Source organism: Oncorhynchus masou, chromosome 11 (genome assembly GCF_036934945.1).
Source record: "Oncorhynchus masou masou isolate Uvic2021 chromosome 11, UVic_Omas_1.1, whole genome shotgun sequence".
NCBI lineage: Eukaryota > Metazoa > Chordata > Actinopteri > Salmoniformes > Salmonidae > Oncorhynchus > Oncorhynchus masou.
In genome coordinates this window covers 59,272,980-59,296,220 of record NC_088222.1, presented here as the reverse complement: position 1 = coordinate 59,296,220, position 23,241 = coordinate 59,272,980, and the positions used below count along the sequence as shown (strand labels likewise).

The following is a 23,241-nucleotide window of genomic DNA, read 5'->3' as shown; positions in this document are numbered from 1 at the left end:
GGTCCACACAGAACATGACAATACAGAACATTAATAGACAAGGGGGCGGCAGTGTAGCCTAGTGGTTAGAGCGTTGGACAAGTAACCGGAAGGTTGCAAGTTCAAACCCCGAGCTGACAAGCTACAAATCTGTCATTCTGTGGTTCTGCCCCTGAACAGTCAGTTAACCCACTGTTCCTAGGCCGTCATTGAAAATAAGAATGTGTTCTTAACTGACTTGCCTAGTTAAATAAAGGTGAAAAAAAGACAGAACTACATACATTTAAAAATGCCACACACAGCCTACATATCAATACATACACACCATATCTAGGTAAAATAGGGTGATGTTGGGCGATTAGGCCTGGCTCTCAGTCGGTGTGCCAATTCATCCCAAAGGTGTTAAATGGGGTTGAAGTCGGGGCTCTGTGCAGGCCAGTCAAGTTCTTCCACACCACTCGACAAACCATTTCAAATCATTTCTGTGTGGACCTCAATTTGTGTACATTGTCATGTTGAAAAGGAAATGGCCTTCCACAAACTGTTGCCACAAAGTTGGATGCCCAGAATCGTCTAGAACAGTGGTCACCAACATTTTCTGCGTCAAGATCACTTTCACAGTCAAAAAGCAAGCTGAGATCTACTGCTCATATTTTTAAAAATATATAGAGATATATTTTTTACATTAACCTCACACAAACACTTTTGTAGAAATTATGTTTGGGCAGTAGGCCTAATACATTATCACAGCATATTGGCTACATGATTGGCCTGCCAATATTGTTAATCAGACCATATTATATTTCAAAACTCGAGCTTTGATAACAAAATAGATGAGTTAGTTTAGCGCTTGTGAGGCACTGTGGAGCATGAATTGAAATCAGCTTTTTTATTTTACTTGACTGATGGTACCTGCATCTGATGGTCAACGAGGTCAAATCACGACGTCAGTGATGTTCAGGTCGAAAAGTCGGAGCTCTAGAAAGATGCCGAAGTTTCCGACTTGGAATTCCGAGTTGGATGATCATTGAAAATTATTTTTCTCATCCGCCTCTCACGGTCCCTGCTCTCTCCTTCCTTTCCACCGGTGAGACTGACCATAGAGGGGACACCGTCTTCCACCTGATGGTGAAACTCAAGTCGCACCACGTCTGCCTCATGCACAAATTCATGTTGTTCCTATGACCAGAGAAAGTTAAATATTCCTTAATATTAAAATCGTCATGACGAGCTGCTAATAATAATAAAACGCAGGGCTATCTATTTGGCTACTCAGAAGCGCATTTTATAATAGCGTTGAATAATTTCTACCAAAATATTTGGTGATAGACGAGGAATGCCTTGAAGATCAACAAGTCGATAGTGATTTTGTCACCGATTACAACAGAGACTGTGAAAAACTTACAAGCCCTTAACCAATAATGCATTTAAGAGTTGATAAAATATTTACACATTAAAATAGTTGAAAAAAGTAAAAAATAAATAAATAAATAATAGTAACACAAAAATGAGGCTATATACAGGTGTACTGGTACCGAGTCAATGTGGGGTACAGGTTAGTTGAGGTAGTATGTACATGTAGGTAGGGGTAAAGTGACTATGCATAGATATTAAAGAGCGAGTAGCAGTAGTGTGCAAATAGTCTGGGTAGCCATTTGATTAACTGTTCAGCAGTCTTATGGCTTGAGGGTAGAAGCTGTTAAGGAGCCTTCTGGACCTAGAGTGGGAGCTCCGATACTGTTTGCCATGTGGGTTAGGGTTAGAAAGAATAGTCAGCATCCCGGAGTCACCTCTTCACTGTTGATGTTGAGACTGGTGTTTTGCGGGTACTATTTAATGAAGCTGCCAGTTGAGGACTTGTGAGGCATCTGTTTCTCAAACTAAACACTCTAATGTACTTGTCCTCTTGCTCCGTTGTGCACCGGGGCCTCCTTCTCCTATTCTGGTTAGAGCCAGTTTGCACTGTTCTGTGAATTGAGTAGTACTTTTATGAGATTTTCAGTTTCTACGTAATTTCTCGCATGGAATAGCCTTCATTTCTCAGAACAAGAATAGACTGACGAGTTTCAGAAGAAAGGTCTTTGTTTCTGGCCATTATTCAGAACAACAGTTTATTCAGAACAACAGTTTTCAGCTATGCTAACATAATTGCCAAAGGGTTTTCTAATGATCAATTAGCTTCTTAAAATGAAACTTGGATTAGCTAACACAACGTGCCATTGGAACACAGGAGTGATGGTTGCTGATAATGGGCCTCTGAATGCCTATGTAGGTATTCCATAGAAAAATCAGCCGTTTCCAGCAACAATAGTCATTTACAACATTAACAATGTCTACACTGTATTTCTGATCAATTTGATGTTATTTTAATGGACAAAAAAATAGCTTTTCTTTAAAAAACAAGGACATTTCTAAGTGACCCCAAACTGAACGTGTGTGTGTGTGTGTGTGTGTGTGTGTGTGTACACACATAAATACAGTACCTGACAAAAGTTTGGAAACCTTCTCATTCAAGTGTTTCTCTTTAGCTTTACTTTTTTCTACATTGTAGAATAATAGTGAAGACACTAAAACTATGAAATAACTAGAGGTCGACCGATTTATTGGAGGACCAAAAAAAGATGATACAGATTAATCAGCCAGGTTTTATTTAAATATATATATATTTGAAATAATGACAATTACAACAATACTGAATGAACAATTAACACTTTTATAACTTAATATTATACATAAAATTTAGTAAATAATGAAACATGTTCAATTTGGTTTAAATAATGCAAAAAGTGTTGGAGAAGAAAGTAAAAGTGCAATATGTGCCATGTACAAAAGCTAACATTTAAGTTCCTTGCTCAGAACATATGAAAGCTGGTGGTTCAATATTCCCAGTTTAGAAGTTTTAGGTTGTAGTTATTATAGGAATTATGATGCGTCGACTATTTCTCTCTACCATTTTGTATTTCATACCTTTGACTAATGGATGTTCATATAGGCACTTTAGTATTGCCAGCCTAAACTCAGGAGTTGATGGGCTTGAAGTCATAAACCACGCTGTGATCAAGCATTGCTAAGAGCGGCTGGCAAACGCAGTAAAGTTTGAATGAATGCTTACGAGCCTGCTGCTGCCTACCACCGCTCAATCAGACTGATATTTCAAATCATAGACTTAATTATAATATAGTAAACACAGAAATATGAGCCTTTGGTCATTAATATGGTCGAATCCGTAAACTATAATTTAAAAAACAAAACGTTTACTCTTTCAGTGAAATATGGAACCGTTCCAAATTTGATCAAACGGGTGGCAACCCTAAGTCTAAATATTGTGGTTACATTGCACAACCTTCAATGTTATGTACATTTCTGGCAAATTAGTTCGCAACAAGCCAGGCGTCCCCAACTGTTGCATACACCCTGACTGCTTGCACTGAACGCAAGACAAGTGACACAATTTCCCTAGTTGATATTGCCTGCTAACATGAATTTCTTTGAACTAAATATGCAGGTTTAAAAATATACACTTGTATATTGATTCTAAGAAAGGCATTGATGTTTATGGTTAGGTACATTGGTGCAGGTACATTGGTGCAACTACAGTGCTTTTTTTGCAAATGCGCTTGTTTAAATCATCACCCATTTGATGAAGTAGGCTGTGATTCGATGATAATTTAACAGGCACCGCATTGATTATATGCAACGCAGGACAAGCTAGTTAACTACACATAGTTGATGACATTACTAGCTTAGCTAGTGATTATGTGAAGGTTGTTTTTTATAAGATAAGTTTAATGCTAGCTAGCAACTTACCTTGGCTCCTTGCTGCACTCGCGTAACAGGTGGTCAGCCTGCCACGCAGTTTCCTTGTGGAATGCAATGTAATCGGCGTCCAAAAATGCCGATTACCGATTTGTTATGAAAACTTGAAATCAGCCATAATTAATCAGCCATGCCGATTTTTTTTTTATTTTATTTTTTTAATTTTTTTTTTAATTGGTCCACCTCGAGAAATAACACATGGAATCATGTAGTAACCAAAAAATTGTTAAACAAATCAAAATATATTTTATATTGAGATTCTTCAAAGCAGGCACCTTTTGCCTTGATGACAACTTTGCACGCTCTTGTCATTCTCGCAAACGGCTTCATTTAAAAAATGTTATGCTACGTTTTCTGTTGCAATTGTTTTTGCTACAGTGTGCCCTAATGAACATGACCCTGATCGATTAAACGACTTGCCCCTGTTAATGCGTCAACCGGAAACATGCAGATATACAGAGACGGTTAAAAATAATGTATTTGTGCTTTTATGACATTCAGTGCACTTTTTAGGAGTTTACGGCTTTCTTCTCCGTATACAAAAGAATGATTTGGTTGTCTAGTCCATTTCTTCCGACATTTCTTTTCTCGCTCAGGTCAAGGTTACCCAGGAGCTAAAGAATGATTTGGTTGTCTAGTCCATTTCTTCTGACATTTCTTTTCTCCCTCAGGTCAAGGTTACCCAGGAGCTAAAGAATGATTTGGTTGTCTAGTCCATTTCTTCTGACATGTCTTTTCTCCCTCAGGTCAAGGTTACCCAGGAGCTAAAGCATACTCATGCTGAGCAGATGAGCAGACTACACATCAAACACCAGACAGAGTGTGACCTACTAGAGGACCTGAAGTAAGGGGAGGGTGGAAGTTGGGGGTGGAGGGAGCCGGTGGATGGCAATTGAGGCTGCGTCTCTATCCCCAGTTCCAAATCAACCCCTACTACCTAGGCACTTGAGTAGTTGTGAAAGGCTTGGATAGATATAATCAATGACAATTCTACATGGGGGGGGGGGGGGGTTAACCACTGTTACCATATTGGTAATACCAATTTGATCTTTGTACATGTCTATGATATGAAGTACCCTGGCAGGCAGGCTAAGGGTTTATTTGGAATGTAATGTTAGTCTTGGGTTTCGCTTCCTCTTCTTTGGCTTGGGTGAGGTGGCACCGCCCACACTGAACAGCTGGAAGTGAAAAGAGGGAGGGCCTCCACTCCAGATGTTCTGGCTGCCATAAAGTAGTTTGTTGGGGGGAGGGGGGGGGTAATAAAGAGAGAAGAAAAATACCTAGAGATCGAACAAGCCCGAAATGTTCAGCCAGTCACTCTTGGAGGAAAATCGAAGTTGGATAAAAATACATTTCAGTGTTAAAATATGAGTGGCATCATTCCCAAAGATTCCTGGGATCAGGATGGAATAATCAGGAATCCTGCAAATGGCATTTCGATTAAGTTAGCAGAATAAAATAAAAAACATGTCACAGGGAGAATGATAGGGACAGGCAGTGATATAGTATAGGGAGGCAGGGATGTGTTCATTAGGTACCAAACATACTGAAACAGGGAGGGACTGCCATGACTCCAATAAGAAATTAATTTTTGTTTTCCATTGCACAGAATTTTAAATCAATGTTCTCTAATGAACACGACCCATGCAGAGGGAAAGGATCTGTTGTGTCAGTTTGGCTTTGCTGTATACTGGAGACAAATATTAACACACTCTGTAATTTACTATAAAATGCTCAGTGAACGTGTGCTAGAAAAGAAGACTCACGAGCAAGAGTGTCTGCCTGTGGCCCTAGAACTCAGAGGCTCTAGTCCTCTAATCAAGGAGGCTGTAGGGTAGGGAACACGCAGGAAGCCCCCAGTGATGCACCACCTTTTGTAGAGCCTTCCAGATGAGGGAAGTGCAGTTGCTGTACCAGGCGGTGATCCAGCCGGTCAAGATGCTCTCAGTTGTGCAGTTATAGAACTTCTTGAGGACCCGAGGGCCCATGCAACATTTCTTCAGTAACCTGAGGTTGAAGAGACACTGTAACGGTGGTGGTGTGATTGGACCATGTTAGGTCCTCTGCACGTTGAGGAACTTGATGCTTTTGACCCTCTCCACTGCATCCGCTGTTTCCTGAAGTTCATGATCAGCTCCTTGGTTTTGCTGCCATTGAGGGAGAGGCTTTTCCTGGCACCACTCTACCAGCGCTCTAACAAGCTGTGCCATACTCTGCTCACTCCTGGAACTGTAAAGACTCCAAACATTGACACAACTGGGATTATTCATTAGACATCAAATGGAAGAAAACAGAGAGGGACTATTTTAACCAATAATGCATTTGAATCTTTGTTTTGGTTGTAAGTGTTTTTTGTTGCATGCCCTAATGAATATAACCTCGATAAGCAGTGAAATAGAAAAATAAAATAGTAAAAATATTACAGCATATTACAGTCTACACTGCATAGTTATATGCACCACTCTACTATTTTGATCAATCAAACGATTTGTCACAATTTATCACTTATTTAACAAGCCATCACATTCATTAGATATCGGATTGATACACTATATATACAAAAGTATGTGGACACCCCTTCAAATTAGTGGATTTGGCTATTTCAGCCACCCATTGCTGACAGGTGTATAAAATTGAGCATACAGCCATGCAATCTCCTTGGCCATGCTGAAGAGCTCAGTGACTTTCGACTTGGCACCGTCATAGGATGCCACATTTCCAACAAGTCAGTTCATAAAATTTCTGACCTGGTAGAGATGCCCCTGTCAACTGTAAGTGCTGTTATTGTGAATTGGAAACACCTAGGAGCAACAACGGCTCAGCCACATAGTGGTAGGCCAGTCAAGCTCACAGAACGGGACCACCAAGGGCTGAAGCGTGTAAAAATCATCTGTCCTCGGTTGCAACACTTGTTACCGAGTATCAAACTGCCTCTTGAAGCAACATCAGCACAAGAACTGTTCGTCAGGAGCTTCAATGAAATGGGTTTCCATGGCCAAGCAGCTGCACACAAGCCTAAGATCACCATGTGTAATGGAGTGGTGTAAAGCTTACCGCCATTCGACTCCATTGGACTCTGAAGCAGTGGAAACGCATTTTCTGGCAGCTTAACCATCTGGCAGTCCAACAGACGAATCTGGGTTTGGCAGATGCCAGGAGTACGCTACCTGCCCCAATGCTTAGTGCCAGCGGTAAAGTTTGGTGGATGGTTGTTTTTCATGATTGGGCCACTTAGTTCCAGTAGCGCTAGCGCAGCCAATAACATTCTAGACAATTCTGTGCGTTATTTTTTATTTAACTAGGCAAGTCCGTTAAGAACAAATTCTTATTTACAATGACAGCCTACACCGGCCAAACCCGGACGACGCTGGGCCAATTGTGCGCCGCCCTATGGGACTCCCAATCATGGCTGGATACAGCCTGGATTCGAACCAGGGTGTCTGTAGTGACACCTCTAGCACTGAGATGCAGTGCCTTAGACAACTGCACCACTCGGAAAGCCCACTTTGTGCCAACAGTTTGGGGAAGGCCCATTCCTGTTTCAGCATAACACTGCCCCCGTGCACAAAGCGAGGTCCGTACAGAAATGGTTTGTTGAGATCGGTGTGGGAGAACTCGACTGGCCTGCACAGAGCCCTGACCTCTACGCCATCAAACACCTTTGGGATTAATTGGACTGAGAGCCAGACCTGATCGCCCAACATCAGTGCTCAACCTCACTAATGCTCTTGTGGCTGAATGGAAGTCCACACAGCAATGTTCCCACATCCAGTGGAATGCCTTCCCAGAAGTGAAGGCTGTTATAGCAGCAAAGGGGGAACGAACTCCATATTAATGCCCATGATTTTGAAATGAGATGTTCGGCGAGTAGGTGTCCCCGTACTCTTGGTCATGTAGTTATGATGCCTAGCATGTCATTGGCTTTTGAATCTAAATGTACCATGCATTGCTTAACTCATATAGTCTTGTAGTGTCCATTCAGTCTCTTTTCCCAGTTAATTATTATATGGTGTATATAATTCTGTTCTACCTTCGTTCCTTGTAGGACATTCAGTCAGAAGAAAGCCGCTGTAGAGCGGGACTATGCCCAGGTGAGTCTTCTCTCTCTCTCTCTCTCCATCCTTAGTTTGCTCTCTCTATCCATCCTTAGTTCGCTCCCTCTATCACTCTGGAGGCGTGTTCATTTCTGCATATGGATGACATTATATTGTGGCATTGCTGTCGTCTTATTTGTGTCGCCAAAAAAAGAATCTTCCAATAATGACACACAAAGACACCAACAAGGTTTGGGTATAGTTACGGTTGGCGTCGTTGGGAGGATCGGGGCTCAGTTGTGGTCTGATGGATTACTCCTCTATCTGAGAGGACCACTCTAAGGGCTCAGACACATTTGCTGGCCCAGCATACTTAGCACCTTCTGAACGTAATTTGCGAAGTGAGTGCGCACCTACTTCACATGTAGAATCTCGTTGTTGGTAGTCATACGGTACAGTGGGTGGTCCCTAAATCAGACGACCACAAGATCCTCATTCGATGCGATGTGTGTCAGCTCTAAAGTCTTCTGTCTCAGTTGTGGCATTTTCGTGTGGCCCACTTCCTCGTTGTGGAGTTGTTTTGGCCACAGCTTCCTGTGAATATAAATGTACTGTTTCAAAACCCCCCTATGCTCCTGCTTTGGTCTATTCTGGCGTTGCATCCCCGTGTTGAATGTGAACCATTACTGTGATTAAAAGAGGGTTCTGGCTTGGGAGTAACCCCAAACAGGCACTACCCAGCCACTTTTGTGGGGGGGGTATTTTGAGGATTTCATTCATATCCATTCTCACATGCCATTCATATGTACTACAGTCTTCTATATATCAAGAGTCACCTCCAAGACACTTTCTCACACCCACTCTCCAACCAACACTATCTAGTCGGCTAAAGATTCAGGGTGCCACACAAGAAAACCAAAACACTGTGAGCCTGCTGAAGAAGGACACTGAACATTTCCCATCACCACATTATCTATTCATGAATAGCGTTGTTGTGCTAGTAGCTGTGTTGTGCCGCCTGTCTCTATCTGCCCTAAAACCAATCCTGTGAGCTGCTATAGATGCACACACATTAAGAGATGTATTATTTAAGATACTCTTTGAAGAGGTAGGATTTCAGATGTTTTCGGGAAGATGGGCAGGGACTCTGCTGTCCTAGCATCAGGAGTAAGCTGGTTCCATTATTGGGGTGCCAGGACAGAAGAGCTTTGACAGGGCTGAGCGAGAGCTGACCTCCCATAGGGGTGGGGCGGCAAAGAGACCAGAGGTGGCAGAACGGAGTACTCAGGTTTGGATGTAGGGTTTGAGAATAGCCTGAAGGTAGGGAGGAGCAGTTCCCCTTGCTGTTCTTTAGGCAAGCACCATGGTCTTGTAGTCAATGCAAGCTTCAGCTGGAGCCAGTAGAGTATACGGAGGAGCATGGGAGTACTTGGGAAGGTTGAACACCAGACAGGCTGCGGCATTCTGAATAAGTAGCAGGGGTTGATGGCACAAGCGGGGAGCCCATATAACAAGTGCCTGGAATAGAACCCGCGCAGCTTTATGCGTGAGGAAACGTTGTACTCTACTGATATTGTAGAACGTCAATCTGCAGGAGTGAATCACTGCTTTTATGTTTTAACAGAACGACAGTGTGTTGTCCAGGATCACGCCAAGGTTCTTTGCACTCTGGGAGAGGGTCCCAGTGGAATTGTTGACCGTGATGGAGAGGTCATGGAGCGGGCAGGCCGGAAGAGGAGCGGGCAGGAAGAGCAGCTCCGTCTTGCCGAGGTTGAGCTTGACATCCGAGTGACGTGGTGTATAGAGAAAAGAGGGCCTAGAACCGAGCCTTGGGGGAGACCAGTAGTAGGGGCATGTGGTACAAACACAGATTCTCTCCGCGCCACCTGGTAGGAGCGTCTTGCCAGTCAGGATGCAATCCAGGAGTGTGCAGAGCCTGAGACGCCCAGCCCTGAGAGGGTAGAGGGGTGGATCTGATGGTTCACACTGTTCGATGGCAGTGGATAGATCCAGGATGATGAGAACAGAGGAGAGAGAGTCTACTTTGGCTGAGCCTTCTCCATACAGCCTGAGACGCCCAGCCCTGAGAGGGTAGAGGGGTGGATCTGATGGTTCACACTGTTCGATGGCAGTGGATAGATCCAGGACGATGAGAACAGAGGAGAGAGAGTCTACTTTGGCTGAGCCTTCTCCATACAACCTGAGACGCCCAGCCCTGAGAGGGTAGAGGGGTGGATCTGATGGTTCACACTGTCCGATGGCAGTGGATAGATCCAGGATGATGAGAACAGAGGAGAGAGAGTCTACTTTGGCTGAGCCTTCTCCATACAGCCTGAGACGCCCAGCCCTGAGAGGGTAGAGGGGTGGATCTGATGGTTCACACTGTTCGATGGCAGTGGATAGATCCAGGACGATGAGAACAGAGGAGAGAGAGTCTACTTTGGCTGAGCCTTCTCCATACAGCCTGAGACGCCCAGCCCTGAGAGGGTAGAGGGGTGGATCTGATGGTTCACACTGTTCGATGGCAGTGGATAGATCCAGGATGATGAGAACAGAGGAGAGAGAGTCTACTTTGGCTGAGCCTTCTCCATACAGCCTGAGACGCCCAGCCCTGAGAGGGTAGAGGGGTGGATCTGATGGTTCACACTGTTCGATGGCAGTGGATAGATCCAGGATGATGAGAACAGAGGAGAGTCTACTTTGGCTGAGCCTTCTCCATACAGCCTGAGACGCCCAGCCCTGAGAGGGTAGAGGGGTGGATCTGATGGTTCACACTGTTCGATGGCAGTGGATAGATCCAGGACGATGAGAACAGAGGAGAGTCTACTTTGTCCTTCTCCATTGAGTGACCCGTATTGAAGCCTGACTGGTTATGATCTAGAAGATCGTTCTGAGAGATAACGAGAGAGACGGCACATTCAAATGTTTTGGAAAGTAAAGAAGGAAGGGAAACTTGTCTGTAGTTTTTTACATGAGATGGGTCGAGTGTTGGTTTCTTGTGATGGGGAGCGACTGGCAATCTTGAAGTCAGAGGGAACGCAGCCAGTAGTCAGGGATGAGTTGGTGAGAAATGGGAGTAGATCTCCAGATATAGTATGGAAGAGGGATGGGGTCCAGTGGGCAGGTTGTCGGGTGGCTGGACATCACTAGTTGTAGTATTTCATCTGGAGAAAGCGGTCAAGGCGTAGGGTAGTTCTGTGTGAGTAGGACCATTGGACTCAGTAGACTGAGTGAATGAGGAGTGGATGTTGTCAACCTTTTTTTCAAAGTGGTTGACAAAGCCGTCTGCGGAGGGGGGAAGTGGTGGAGAATTAATGAGGGAGAAGGTGGAAAAGAGTTTATGGGGATTGGAGGCAGAGGCTTGGAATTTAGAGTGATAGGAAGCACCTTTAGAAGTGGATACAGAAGAGAAGGAGAGAGGAGGGATGCTAGGTCCTTGTGGAGTATCGTTTTCCCAAATTGTCATTCAGCTGCCCTGTTCTGTGACGACTCAGTGAGTCACTCAGCCACAGAGCAGGAGGGGAGGGTTGAGCCGGGGACAGTGGGAGTCAGAGGCGGAAAGGGAGGGTCGAGGAGGCAGAGACAGGAGGCAGGTGGGAGAACGATTTAGCGGAAGGGAGAGATTATGGGATAGAAGAAGGGTGGTAGGAGGAGAGACAGAGTGAAGTTTGCGACGCCATGACCATCTGGGTAGGGGCTGAGTGGGTAAGGTTGGAGGAGAGGGGGAGAGAAAAAAAACACAGTAGGGATCAGAGACCTGGATGGGGGTTGCTGTGAGATCAGTCATCCAACAGCCCCTAGTAAAGATGAGATCAAGAATATTCCCTGCATTATGAGTGGGAGGCGACTGGTAGGTCAGAGTGAGTTCAAAAAAGGCAAGGAGAGGAAATAGAGGTGGAAAGAAATGAGTCGGCGCCAGGAGGTTGACATTGCCTAGTACGATGAATGGTGAGCCATCGTCTGGAAATGATGGGTTGTGCTCACAGGGTACACTAGATTAGAAGGGTTGCATCCACTGGGTGGGGAGCATCTGAAAAACATACTGAGAGCAGTGAACAGGGATAGAAATTACACACATACTTGACAAAGTTCCAAAAGAGAAAAATGAGAATCTGAAAATAACTACATAAGATACTGAAGTGAGAGAGTGCCGTGAAGCCTTTGGCTCTTTCCTTCCTCGAAGAACTCTGCAGAACGTCTTTGTTTTGTTTTCGTCGCATGACAACGCCACCGTTGAACTGAAGTACTATAACTATTTGATGATTGCAGAGGAGATGAAAAATACCCAACACTCATCTGCCAATTATCAGAAAGCTATCACAAATTGATCTGAAACCAGTCAATGTTCCCAACACTTCGCAGGCGCAAGTACTAAGCATTCAGTTGTTCAAATCAATGATTAAACAGGCTACTAAATGTAGAAGGGCAGCACTTAACTAGAATTGACTTAGCCAGACTATACCAACAAAACTTATTGAAAGAATATATACTGAGGCTACTCTTGCAGACATTAGCTGTCTTCGCTCTGTCTCTCTGTATGTCTCTATCTCTTACCAAGACACTCAGGACATCACAGCAATGTGCTGGCATCCCAATAGAGGTTGAAGGTCATCACGCAGCCCTGCTGTTGATATCCTGTCACTGTGTGTGTGTGTGTGTGTGTGTGTGTGTGTGTGTGTGTGTGTGTGTGTGTGTGTGTGTGTGTGTGTGTGTGTGTGTGTGTGTGTGTGTGTGTGTGTGTGTGTGTGTGTACGAGGAACCAAATGATAGCGAACAGAACTGGGAGGGACCTACTTAGTTTTCTAAACTAATTTTTCATTGCAAAATGTTTCGCAACGATGTGCGCTAATGAATAGATCCCAGGTAGTCCATACCTGTTTCAGTCTATTTTCTTCCCTTTGTTGCTTAGTGAATATGACCCTGCTTCAGGTCGCAAACAGTGAGTTCAGAGAAACTGGGCAGATAGCGTTAGTTATGAAACCGCTTTGTGAAGTGCAGCGCAGCCACAGACGCACACACTCCCAACAGTCTAATACCTACATGTTTCAAGAAAACCACCATAGTCCCTGTGCCCAAGAAGGCCAAGATAGCCTGTCGAAATGTCTGTCGCTCCGTAGCACTCACATCTGTAGCCATGAAATGCTTTGAAAGTCTGGTCATGGCTCACATCAACACCATCATCCCAGACCCCCTGGACCCAGTCTAATTTGCATACCGCCCCAACAGATGATGCTATCTCTAATTGCATTCAACACTGCCTTTTCCAGCTTGGACAAAAGGAACATCTACGTGAGAATGCTGTTCATTAATTACAGCTCAGTGCTCCCCAAGCTTACACAATAGTGCCCCCCAAGCTCATCGCTAAGCTAAGGACCCTGGTACTGAACATCTCCCTCAACAACTGGATGCTGGACTTCCTGTCGGGATGCCCCAAGGTGGTGAGTGGAGACAACAACACATCCACCACGCTGACCCTCAGCATGGGGACCCCTCAGGGGTGCCATGCTTAGTCCCCTTCTGCACTCCCTGTTCACCCACGATTGCGTGGCTTTGCACGACTCCAACACCATCATTAAGTTTGCCGATGACGCAATGGTGGTAGGCCTGATCACTGATGATGAGACAGCCTAAAGGGAGGAGGTCAGAGAACTGGCAGTGTGGTGCCAGGACAACAACCTTTCCCTTAACGTCAGCAAGACAAAGGAGCTGATCGTGGACTACAGGAAACTGAGGACCGAGCACGCCCCCCTTCACAATGACGGAGCTGTAGTAGATCAGGTCAAGAGCTTCAAGTTCCTCGGTGTCCACATCACTAAGGTTCTATTATGGTCCAAACACACCAACATAGTTGTGAGGAGGGCACAACAACGCCTCTTCCCCCTCAGGAGGCTGAAAAGATTTGGCATTGCCAGATCCTCAAATAGTTCTATAACTGCACCATTGGGAGCATCTCCAGGATCTCTAAACCAGCCGGTGTCCGAACAAGGCCCTCTAAATGGTCAGACTCCAGCCACTCATGTCATAGACTTGACTGGTCAACTATCTGGATTGACCCTTTTTTGCAATAACTTTTTTTTACTCATCACATACGGTGCTACTACTGTTTCCTATTCTGTCACTTTATTCCTAGTTATAAGTACATATCTACCTAAATAAAAATGTTTGAAGTATAGCAAAGTCATTACTCGTATCTATTACTTTTAATATTACGTCTTTTACTTTCCTATTATTTCTCTTTTCTTTCAGCAAGTAAGTCGTCCACACCTTTGTTTATGAAGAATGTGACAAATAAAGTGTGATTTTGATTTGACATGTCCCCCACTCAGTAATATACAGAGTGTACAAAACATTAGGAGCACCTGCTCTTTCCATGACAGATTGACCAGGTGAATCCAGGTGAAAGCTATGATCCCTTAATGATGTCACTAATTAAATCTAGTGTAGATGAAGGGGAGGAGACAGGTTAAAGAAGAATGTTTAAGCCTTGATAAAATTGAGACATGGATTGAGAACGTGTGCCAATGGGCAAGACAAAATATTTGAGTGCCTTTGAACAGGGTATGGTAGTAAGTGCCAGGCGCACCGGTTTGAGTGTGTCAAGTAGGCTTGGGCGGTATCCAGATTGTCATACCTTCATGCCGACCTTGTGCCATACCGGGATATTCGATAATACTTGCACTGAACAGAAGGGACGCTATTTTCATACCCCACGTAGCCTCTGTAATCTGAAGGTTTGCAGTGCTAACAAGTACATGTAATATCCCATAGAGAATGTTAACAAAATGCTAATGAACGCATTGCGAGCATTCTACAGTCGTTGACCAAAACAATTTGCAGGACAGACATCCCAGCACAAAGTTTTACATGTAACTCAAAAATGCTACTCACAACGCACAAAAACAAATATTAGACATCAAAGCTCTTGATCCAGGAGGGGATTCTCTGCTATTAGGCTAACAAGTGACGCTTGGTTTTGGAAGCAGCTAACCACTACATTAGCAAACAAAACGCAGAACTGACGAACATTTAGTACATTTTAGACCGTTAACATAATAGTTATAAGTAATTAGATCACCTGGAGCATGCTGCACAACAGTGAGTGAGCAAACACCACGCGAATGGCAGCTACCAGTAAAGCTTCATCGTGAAAAATGATGTGGGAAATGAAATGAACGCAATCTTCTTTATATCGTAATGTATTGCACAAGTTGACTGCAGGTATTTACTTAAAAAGTAACTACAAGTATTCAAAAACTTAAAATAAATTGTTTTGGCGGTATTGAAAAACCATCCCGTGGCTATTTCCCTTATACCCCGGTATACCGCCCAAGACTAGCGTCAAGAACTGCAATGCTGCTGGGTTTATTACCCTCAACAGTTTCCCGTGTGTATCAAGAATGGTCCATCACCCAAAGGACATCCAGCCAACAGCAGGCCAGTGGTCAAAAAACGGTTAATTGATGAGAGGACAAAAGAGGCTGATGTGAATTGTGCAGAGCAACAGACTGCTACAGTTAGTCAACTGACAGTCCAGTACAACATTGGTGTCCAAAGACCCATAAATGAATGCACAACTTAACGTACTTTGACACAAATGGGGTATGGCAGCTGACGAACACCCCCTGTCTACCTAGAACGCGTTTGTAGCTTCTTTTTTTCCGTAATAGGTAATTATAGATTATAGCCATTTTGATTTCCCTAAAGAGCACACACACTGGCACAGATCGAGCAATGAGGCATTGGATCATTCAGAGATCCTCACTGAACTTCTGGAGAGAGTTTGCTGCACTGAAAGTAAAGGGGCTGAATAATTTTACACGCTCAATTTTTCAGTTTTTGATTTGTTAAAAAAGTTTGAAATATCCAATAAATGTCGTTCCACTTCATGATTGTGTCCCACTTGTTGTTGATTCTTCACAAAAAAATACAGTTTTATATCTTTATGTTTGAAGCCTGAAATGTGGCAAAAGGTCGCAAAGTTCAAGGGGGCCGAATACTTTCGCAAGGCACTGTATATAAACATCTCTGGTGGTGAGAAGTTTCCCCTAGGATCAGCTTCCCCTTGCATACGCACACTTCAGAGTAGGCGTTCCATAACGGAAATACATGCTAGAACGCGCCAATAGCATCCCACTAGCACGTGCTTGGGATCTGCTTGCCTGCTCTATGATTAATTTGCTCCCATTGGAATTGACAGGCTGTGGTATATCTTGGGTTATATAAACATCTCTGGTGGTGAGAAGTTTCCCCTAGGATCAGCTTCCCCTCACCCAATCCTAACCTTAAAGTGGCACTCTGTGATTGATACATAATTGTTTTTACCTTTTATATTCATAATACCCATTTGATTATTTTGTAAAACATATTTTGAAGGATTATATATACATTTTTCACAGTACAGCAGGAAATGTAGAGATGAGGGCATAGACAGAGGGTGGCCAAGATGGGTCTCAACCCTCGTCGCCAGGGGACATTTGTGGTCCGCTACACCAGACTTCGGCACTACCCATTGATTTGTTGAGGTGTATAACTTAGAAATGCCTCATGCGCTTGTTTACCCCAATGTTTGTAAACATTGTAATTGTAAAAACATTGTATTTTTTATTTTTTAACTATAGGCTCATATAAATTAGATCTCACAGATAGTCAGTCCTTGCATCCATAACTCTGCCCATGAATTTGAGTGGCACCATCAGCTGTTTACCAAATCAGTGTTGGGGTGTGACCACTTTGTCTGAACGGCAGATTGTCCCTTTGACCATTAGTCGGGAGAATGAAAAACGGACTCAAAATCAGCGTCTAAGGGCACCTTTCCCTTACACCAAGAGCACACACTGTATAGTTGTTCAGCAATGAGGATTGACGGTACAGGCAATCAATATGACTTTCCCAATATGTTTCAATGACAGACAGTTGTGATAATACAACAGTATTCTTCTCACTCGGCTTTCTACTTTGGTCTCTGAACTATTAGGTTGTGTGCCTTTGGCATCAAATGGAAGAAAAGAGACAAACAGAATACTCATTAATGTTCCATTGCAAAATGTTTCAAAACGTTTGCCCTAATGAACAGGACCTTGGTACAAGCAGCAGATGGCTTTATTGGGCCTGTGCAGGTTAAATGGCATCCTCTGTTTTTTGGCGCCAAATTAGAGACTAGAGTTGGACTGTTAAATCAAAGTGGGTCACAGTGGACTCTGAAACTCTTCTTTTCCTCTCGCCTACCCCTCCTTCTTCTGGCTCTTCTTCACGAACCCTCTCTTTTTCATCTCTTAACACCTGCATGCTGCCATGACCCGATTTGATATTCAAATCACACTAAGTGATGAAATGACACTCTGTCCCTTGTTCTTACCCCATCCTGCCATCCCCTCTTCCCTCACACCCTGCTGGCTGCACTCTCTGTGACTCCCACAATGGCTGGGTTTGTGGTGGTAGATTCTGCCGTTTGGGGCTTTGACACCAGAACCCAGAGAGACCAAAGGGTTTAGAGACTGGGCCTAAAGTGTGTCCCTTGTGGATTGACTGTAGCCTGGTCCCATCTGTTGGTGCTGTATAGCCAACTCAAATGGTTCTGGTATGGCAATGACCATAGGAGTTGGATAGATGGATCTGACCGCTCTGCATGAACTTTAAGTCCCAATTTAGATGACCTGTCTTTCTGTTCAGCTGAGAATGTGATCTGTATAGCCCTGCGTGCGTGCATGTGCACGTTTTTGCGAACAAATGCCCCCTCGCATACGAGGGCTGGGAATTTCTGAGAGACCTTACGATACGATATTATCATGATACTTAGGTGCCGATGTAAACGGTGTGAAATGGCTAGCTGCGCGCTATTAGCGTTTCAACTGGTGACATCACTTGCTCTGAGACCTGAAGTAGTTGTTTCCCTTGCTCTGAGACCTTGAAGTAGTTGTTTCCCTTGCTCTGAGACCTTGAAGTAGTTGTTTCCCTTGCTCTGAGACCTTGAAGTAGTTGTTTCCCTTGCTCTGAGACCTTGAAGTAGTTGTTTCCCTTGCTCTGAGACCTTGAAGTAGTTGTTTCCCTTGCTCTGAGACCTTGAAGTAGTTGTTTCCCTTGCTCTGAGACATTGAAGTAGTTGTTTCACTTGTGGAGCGATAGGTAATGATGCTTCGAGGGTGTCAATTGTTGTGAAATGGCTAGCTAGTTAGCTGCGCGCTATTAGTGTTTCAATCGGTGACATCACTTGCTCTGAGACCTTGAAGTAGTTGTTTCCCTTGCTCTGCAAGGGCCGTGGCTTTTGTGGAACGATAGGTAATGATGCTTCGAGGGTGTCAATTGTTGTGTGCAGGTCCCTGGTTCGAGCCCAGGTGGTGGCGCGGAGAGAGACTGAAGCAACACTGTTACACCGCTAAGATATCTATTGCAATTCTCTCTCGCGATTCGATAATGTGATTTTATTGCGATTTGATGTTCCAAACATATTGCTGACCATATGTCTGTTGCAGAGGGACAAGAGAGAGCCATGAGAAAATGAGTTTTGATCAGTCACGGAAATAAAAGTGCTAGAAACAAATTGGCGCCCTATTTAACAAGATGCAGAACAAGCTATGAATGAAAAATACTGGAGTTTTGGTGCCGGTACAGCCAACTAGTGTGAAAATAATATTGCGATATTGTCAAAACGATATAATATATTGTCAACTGTAGCGGGTCCCCCCCAGATTATGGTTTAGTGTCGTGTTCATTAGGGCATACCGTAGCAAAACGTTTTGTAATGGAAAGCAAAAAAACGAGCATTTCAGTAAGTACAGTTGAAGTCGGAAGTTTACATACTTAGGTTGGAGTCATTAAAACTTGTTTTTCAACCACTCCACAAATTAATTGTTAACAAACTATAGTTTTGGCAAGTCGGTTAGGACATCTACTTTGTGCATGACACAAGTCATTTATCCAACAATTGTATACAGACAGATTAATTCACTTATAATTCACTGTATCACAATTCCAGTGGGTCAGAAGTTTACATACACTAAGTTGACTGTGCCTTTAAACAGCTTGGAAAATTCCAGAAAAGTATGTCATGGCTTTAGAAGCTTCTGATAGGCTAATTGACATCATTTGAGTCAATTGGAGGTATGTCTGTGGATGTATTTCAAGGCCTACCTTCAAACTCAGTGCCTTTTTGCTTGACATCATTGAAAAAAAAAAAATCAACCAAGACTTCAGAAAAAATTGTAGACTTCCTTGGGAGCAAATTCCAAATGCCTGAAGGTGCCACATTCATCTGTACAAACAATCGTACGCAAGTATAAAACACAGTGGAACCACACAGCCATCCTAACACTCAGGAAGGAGATGCGTTCTGTCTCCTAGAGATGAACGTACTTTGGTGCAAAATGTGCAACTCAATTCCAGAACAACAGCAAAGGACCTTGTGAAAATGCTGGAGGAAACAGGTACAAAAGTACCAATATCCAAAGTAAAACGAGTCCTTTATCGACACCTGAAATGCCACCCTGCAAGGAAGAAGCCACTGCTCCAAAACTGCCATAAAAAAAGTCAGACTACAGTTTTCAACTGCACATGGGGACAAAGATCATACATTTTGGAGAAATGTCTGATGAAACAAAAATAGAACTGTTTGGCCATAATGACCATCGTTATGTTTGGAGGAAAAAGGGGGATGCTTGCACGCCAAAGAACACCATCCCAACCGTGAAACACAGGGGTGGCAGCATCATGTTCTGGGGGTGCTTTGCTGCAGGAGGGACTGGTGTACTTCACAAAATAGATGGCATCTTGAGGTAGGAAAATTATGTGGATATATTGAAGCAACATCTCAAGACATCAGTTAGGAAGTTAAAACTTGGTCGCAAATGGGTCTTCCAAATGGACAATGACCCCAAGCATACTTCCAAAGTTGTGGCAAAATGACTTAAGGACGACAAAGTCAAGGTATTGTAGTGGCCATCACAAAGCCCTGACCTCAATTCTACAGAAAATTTGTGGGCAGAACTGAAAAAGCATGTGCGAGCAAGGAGGCCTACAAACCTGACTCAGTTACACCAGCTCTGTCAGGAGGAATGGGCCAAAATTCACCCAACTTATTGTGGGTAGCTTGTGGAAGGCTACCCGAAACGTTTGACCCAAGTTAAACAATTGAAAGGTAATACACTCAATTAATATTTGGTAGTATGTAAACTTCTGACCCACTGGGAATGTGATCAAATAATTAAAAGCTGAAATAATAAATAATTCTCTCTACTATTATTCTGAAATTTCACATTCTTAATATAAAGTGGTGATCCTAACTGACCTAAGACAGAGAATTTTTACTAGAAATAAATGTCAGGAATTGTGAAAACGGAGTTTAAATGTATTTGGCTAAGGTGTATGTAAACTTCCGACTTCAACTGTAAGATCAGTAAGTGGGTTCAGAGATTAAAGGTCATCGATCCTCTTCCTCCCTCCCAGGCTCTACACAAGCTTGCCAATCAGTACCTGAAGAGGGAATGGCCGGACAGCCTATCAGAGGAGCCAACAGACCGCGGGTAAGACCTCTAGCCAAAGAGTGAACCATTATTGTATCAGCAGCGTCAGAAATGTTTCTCTCATTCTCTCAAATGTTCTTCCGTAATAGTACTACCAGTATCAGTGTGTATTATTGAAAGCTACATATTGTTATTTGGCATTTTTTGCTCGACTCTTTGATATTTTGTGCTGTATTTCGTCCAGGTCCTCTCTTGTCCGAATTGTCATTGCCTTTCAAATAACGGTTCTTGTGCAAAATATTAACTGGTTGAACCAGCAGTTGTTGTATTGTGTCGTCACAACCATGAACATAAAAAAATATCGGGATATTACCAGTATTCACACTGACTATTGTGTGTCTGTTGTCACAGGAACATGTACACGTTGTGGAAGGCATACCTGGAGGGCATAGTGCATGTGAGCCAAACCAGGATCACGGCCTGTGAGAACTACAGGAACCAAGTGTCGGACCCTGCCAAGACTGCCAGGCTGCAGAAGGAGCAGCAGCTCAGGAAGGTATGGAAGGCAAATCACCACAACACTGCTGAGCTTTCCATAGTTTAGACTCCCCCCACCCCGTCTCTATCTCTCTCACATGGTTTAGATTATTTGACGCATGTCTCCATTTATACAGCTGATGAGTTGAAATGACTGATTGTTGAAAAATTGGTGTTCATCTGGGCAAATTAGGCTTTTTGGGGAGCTTTAGAATCAGCTGGACATGTGATGGAAGAATGTACTGTGCATGCAGAGGGTTGCTATTCCATTGAATTGTGGATAGTTTAACCAAAATATGCCACAAGACCTAGAATTGCCTTGCGTATCCAACAAAAAAAGGTTCACTGTTATAAGCTAACTTTTTTTGATGGATTTATGCAAAATTCCCAAAATTCCAGGACTTAACTTCCTATGGAAAATTTCCGGAAATTTCCTGGGAAGTTTCTGACCCTTTGCAACCCGACTTAGAATTACGTGTATTTTTGTTGTTATGTTGTGAAACTGTTGGATATTACTGCACTGCCTGAGCTAGAATCACAAGCATTTCGCTACACCCGCAATAACATCTGGTAAACATGTGTATGTGACCAATACATTTTGAGTTGATTTGAAAAGACTCCTAAAGGACTTACTTTGCCACCATGGCCTTTTTTGCCTTTACCTCCCTTATCTCACCTCATTTGCTCACATCGTATATAGACTTGTTTATACTGTATTATTGACTGTATGTTTGTTTTACTCCATGTGTAACTCCGTGTCGTTGTATGTGTCGAACTGCTTTGCTTTATCTTGGCCAGGTCGCAATTGTAAATGAGAACTTGTTCTCAACTTGCCAACCTGGTTAAATAAAGGTGAAATAAAAAAATTAATTAAATAACTCTGACCATGAGAAAGAAGATTCTCTGGTCTGATGAAAACAATATTGAACTCTTTGACCTGAATGCCAAACGTCTGGAGGAAACCTGACACCATCCCTACGGTGAAGCACGATGCGATGGGGGATGTTTTTCAGCAGGGACTGGGAGAACAGCCAGGATGAAAGGAGCAAAGTACAGAGATCCTTGATGAATCTAACAAAATGTGGACATATTTTATTTAACTAGGCAAGTCAGTTACGAACAAATTCTTATTTTCAGTAACGGCCTAGGAACAGTGGGTTAACTGCCTGATCAGGGGAGAATGACAGATTTTTACCTTGACAGCTCAGGGATTCGATCTAGCAACCTTTCGGTTACACTCTAACCACTAGGCTATCTGCCGCCCCAAAGTCGAGGGGTAGGAATACTTTCCGAATGTATATACAGGGCTGTGCAAAAGTATACAGACCCTTTTGATTTATTGTGTTACAAAGTGGGATTACAATTATTTGTACCTTTTTGTCTACAATCTACACAAAATATTCTAATGTCAAAGTGGAAGGAAAAATAGTAACATTTAAAAAAAATAATAATAATAACAATGAAATAACTAAAATATAGTCGTTGCATAAGTATTCAACTCCCTGGGTCAATACATGTTAGAAACACTTTTTGGCATTGATGAGTATTCAACTCCCTGGGTCAATACATGTTAGAAACACTTTTTGGCATTGATGAGTATTCAACTCCCTGGGTCAATACATGTTAGAAACACTTTTTGGCATTGATGACAGCTGTGAGTCTTCTTGGGTAATTCTATAAGAGCTTTGCCCACCTGCATTGTGCAATATTTGCCCATTATTTTAACCATTCTTCAAGCTCTGTCAACATATTGGGGATCATGACTAGACAGCAATTTAAGTATTGCCGTAGATTTTCACTCTGTCATTAAGAGTGGAGTCGACTACAATGTTGTTGACCTCACAGCCATTGAACTCTAGCTGTTTTAAAATCCCCAATGGCCTCATGGTAAGACCCCTGTGTCTTTGTGGTTTAATACATACTCCGCAGCATAATTATTACCTTGACCATGCTTAAAGAGAGATTCAATGTCTGATTTTGTTATTGCTATCAATTTACCAATCACTACCCTTCGAGGCTTTCGAAATGCTCTCTGATGTTTGTAGTTGAATTTATCCTTGAAATTCAATACTTGACTGAGGGACCTTTATAGATGTTATATGTATGGGGGGGGGGCCGATGAAGGGGGTCATTCAAATATCATGGGGGGGACAGAGGAAATGTTGGTCATCCATGCAACTTATATGATTTGTTTCTTCTAAACAAATGTAGGCTTGCCTAAACAAAATGGCTGAATACTTCTGCAACGACTATTTTAGTTATGAATTTATCTTAAATAAATAATAATTCTTCCACTGACAGAGTATTGTGTGTAAATTGACAACAAAAAAAGACAATTAAATCAATTTTAATCCCACTTTGTAACAAAAGTGAAGACATCCAAAGGGGCCTGAATACTTTTGCAAGACACTGTATTAATA

At 43.0% G+C, this 23,241-nt stretch overlaps 1 pseudogene; it reads left to right on the top strand.

Moving 5' to 3' along the window:
• LOC135548892 (F-BAR and double SH3 domains protein 2-like) overlaps positions 1-23,241 on the top strand; it is a 44,032-nt pseudogene that overhangs the window by 2,266 nt on the left and 18,525 nt on the right.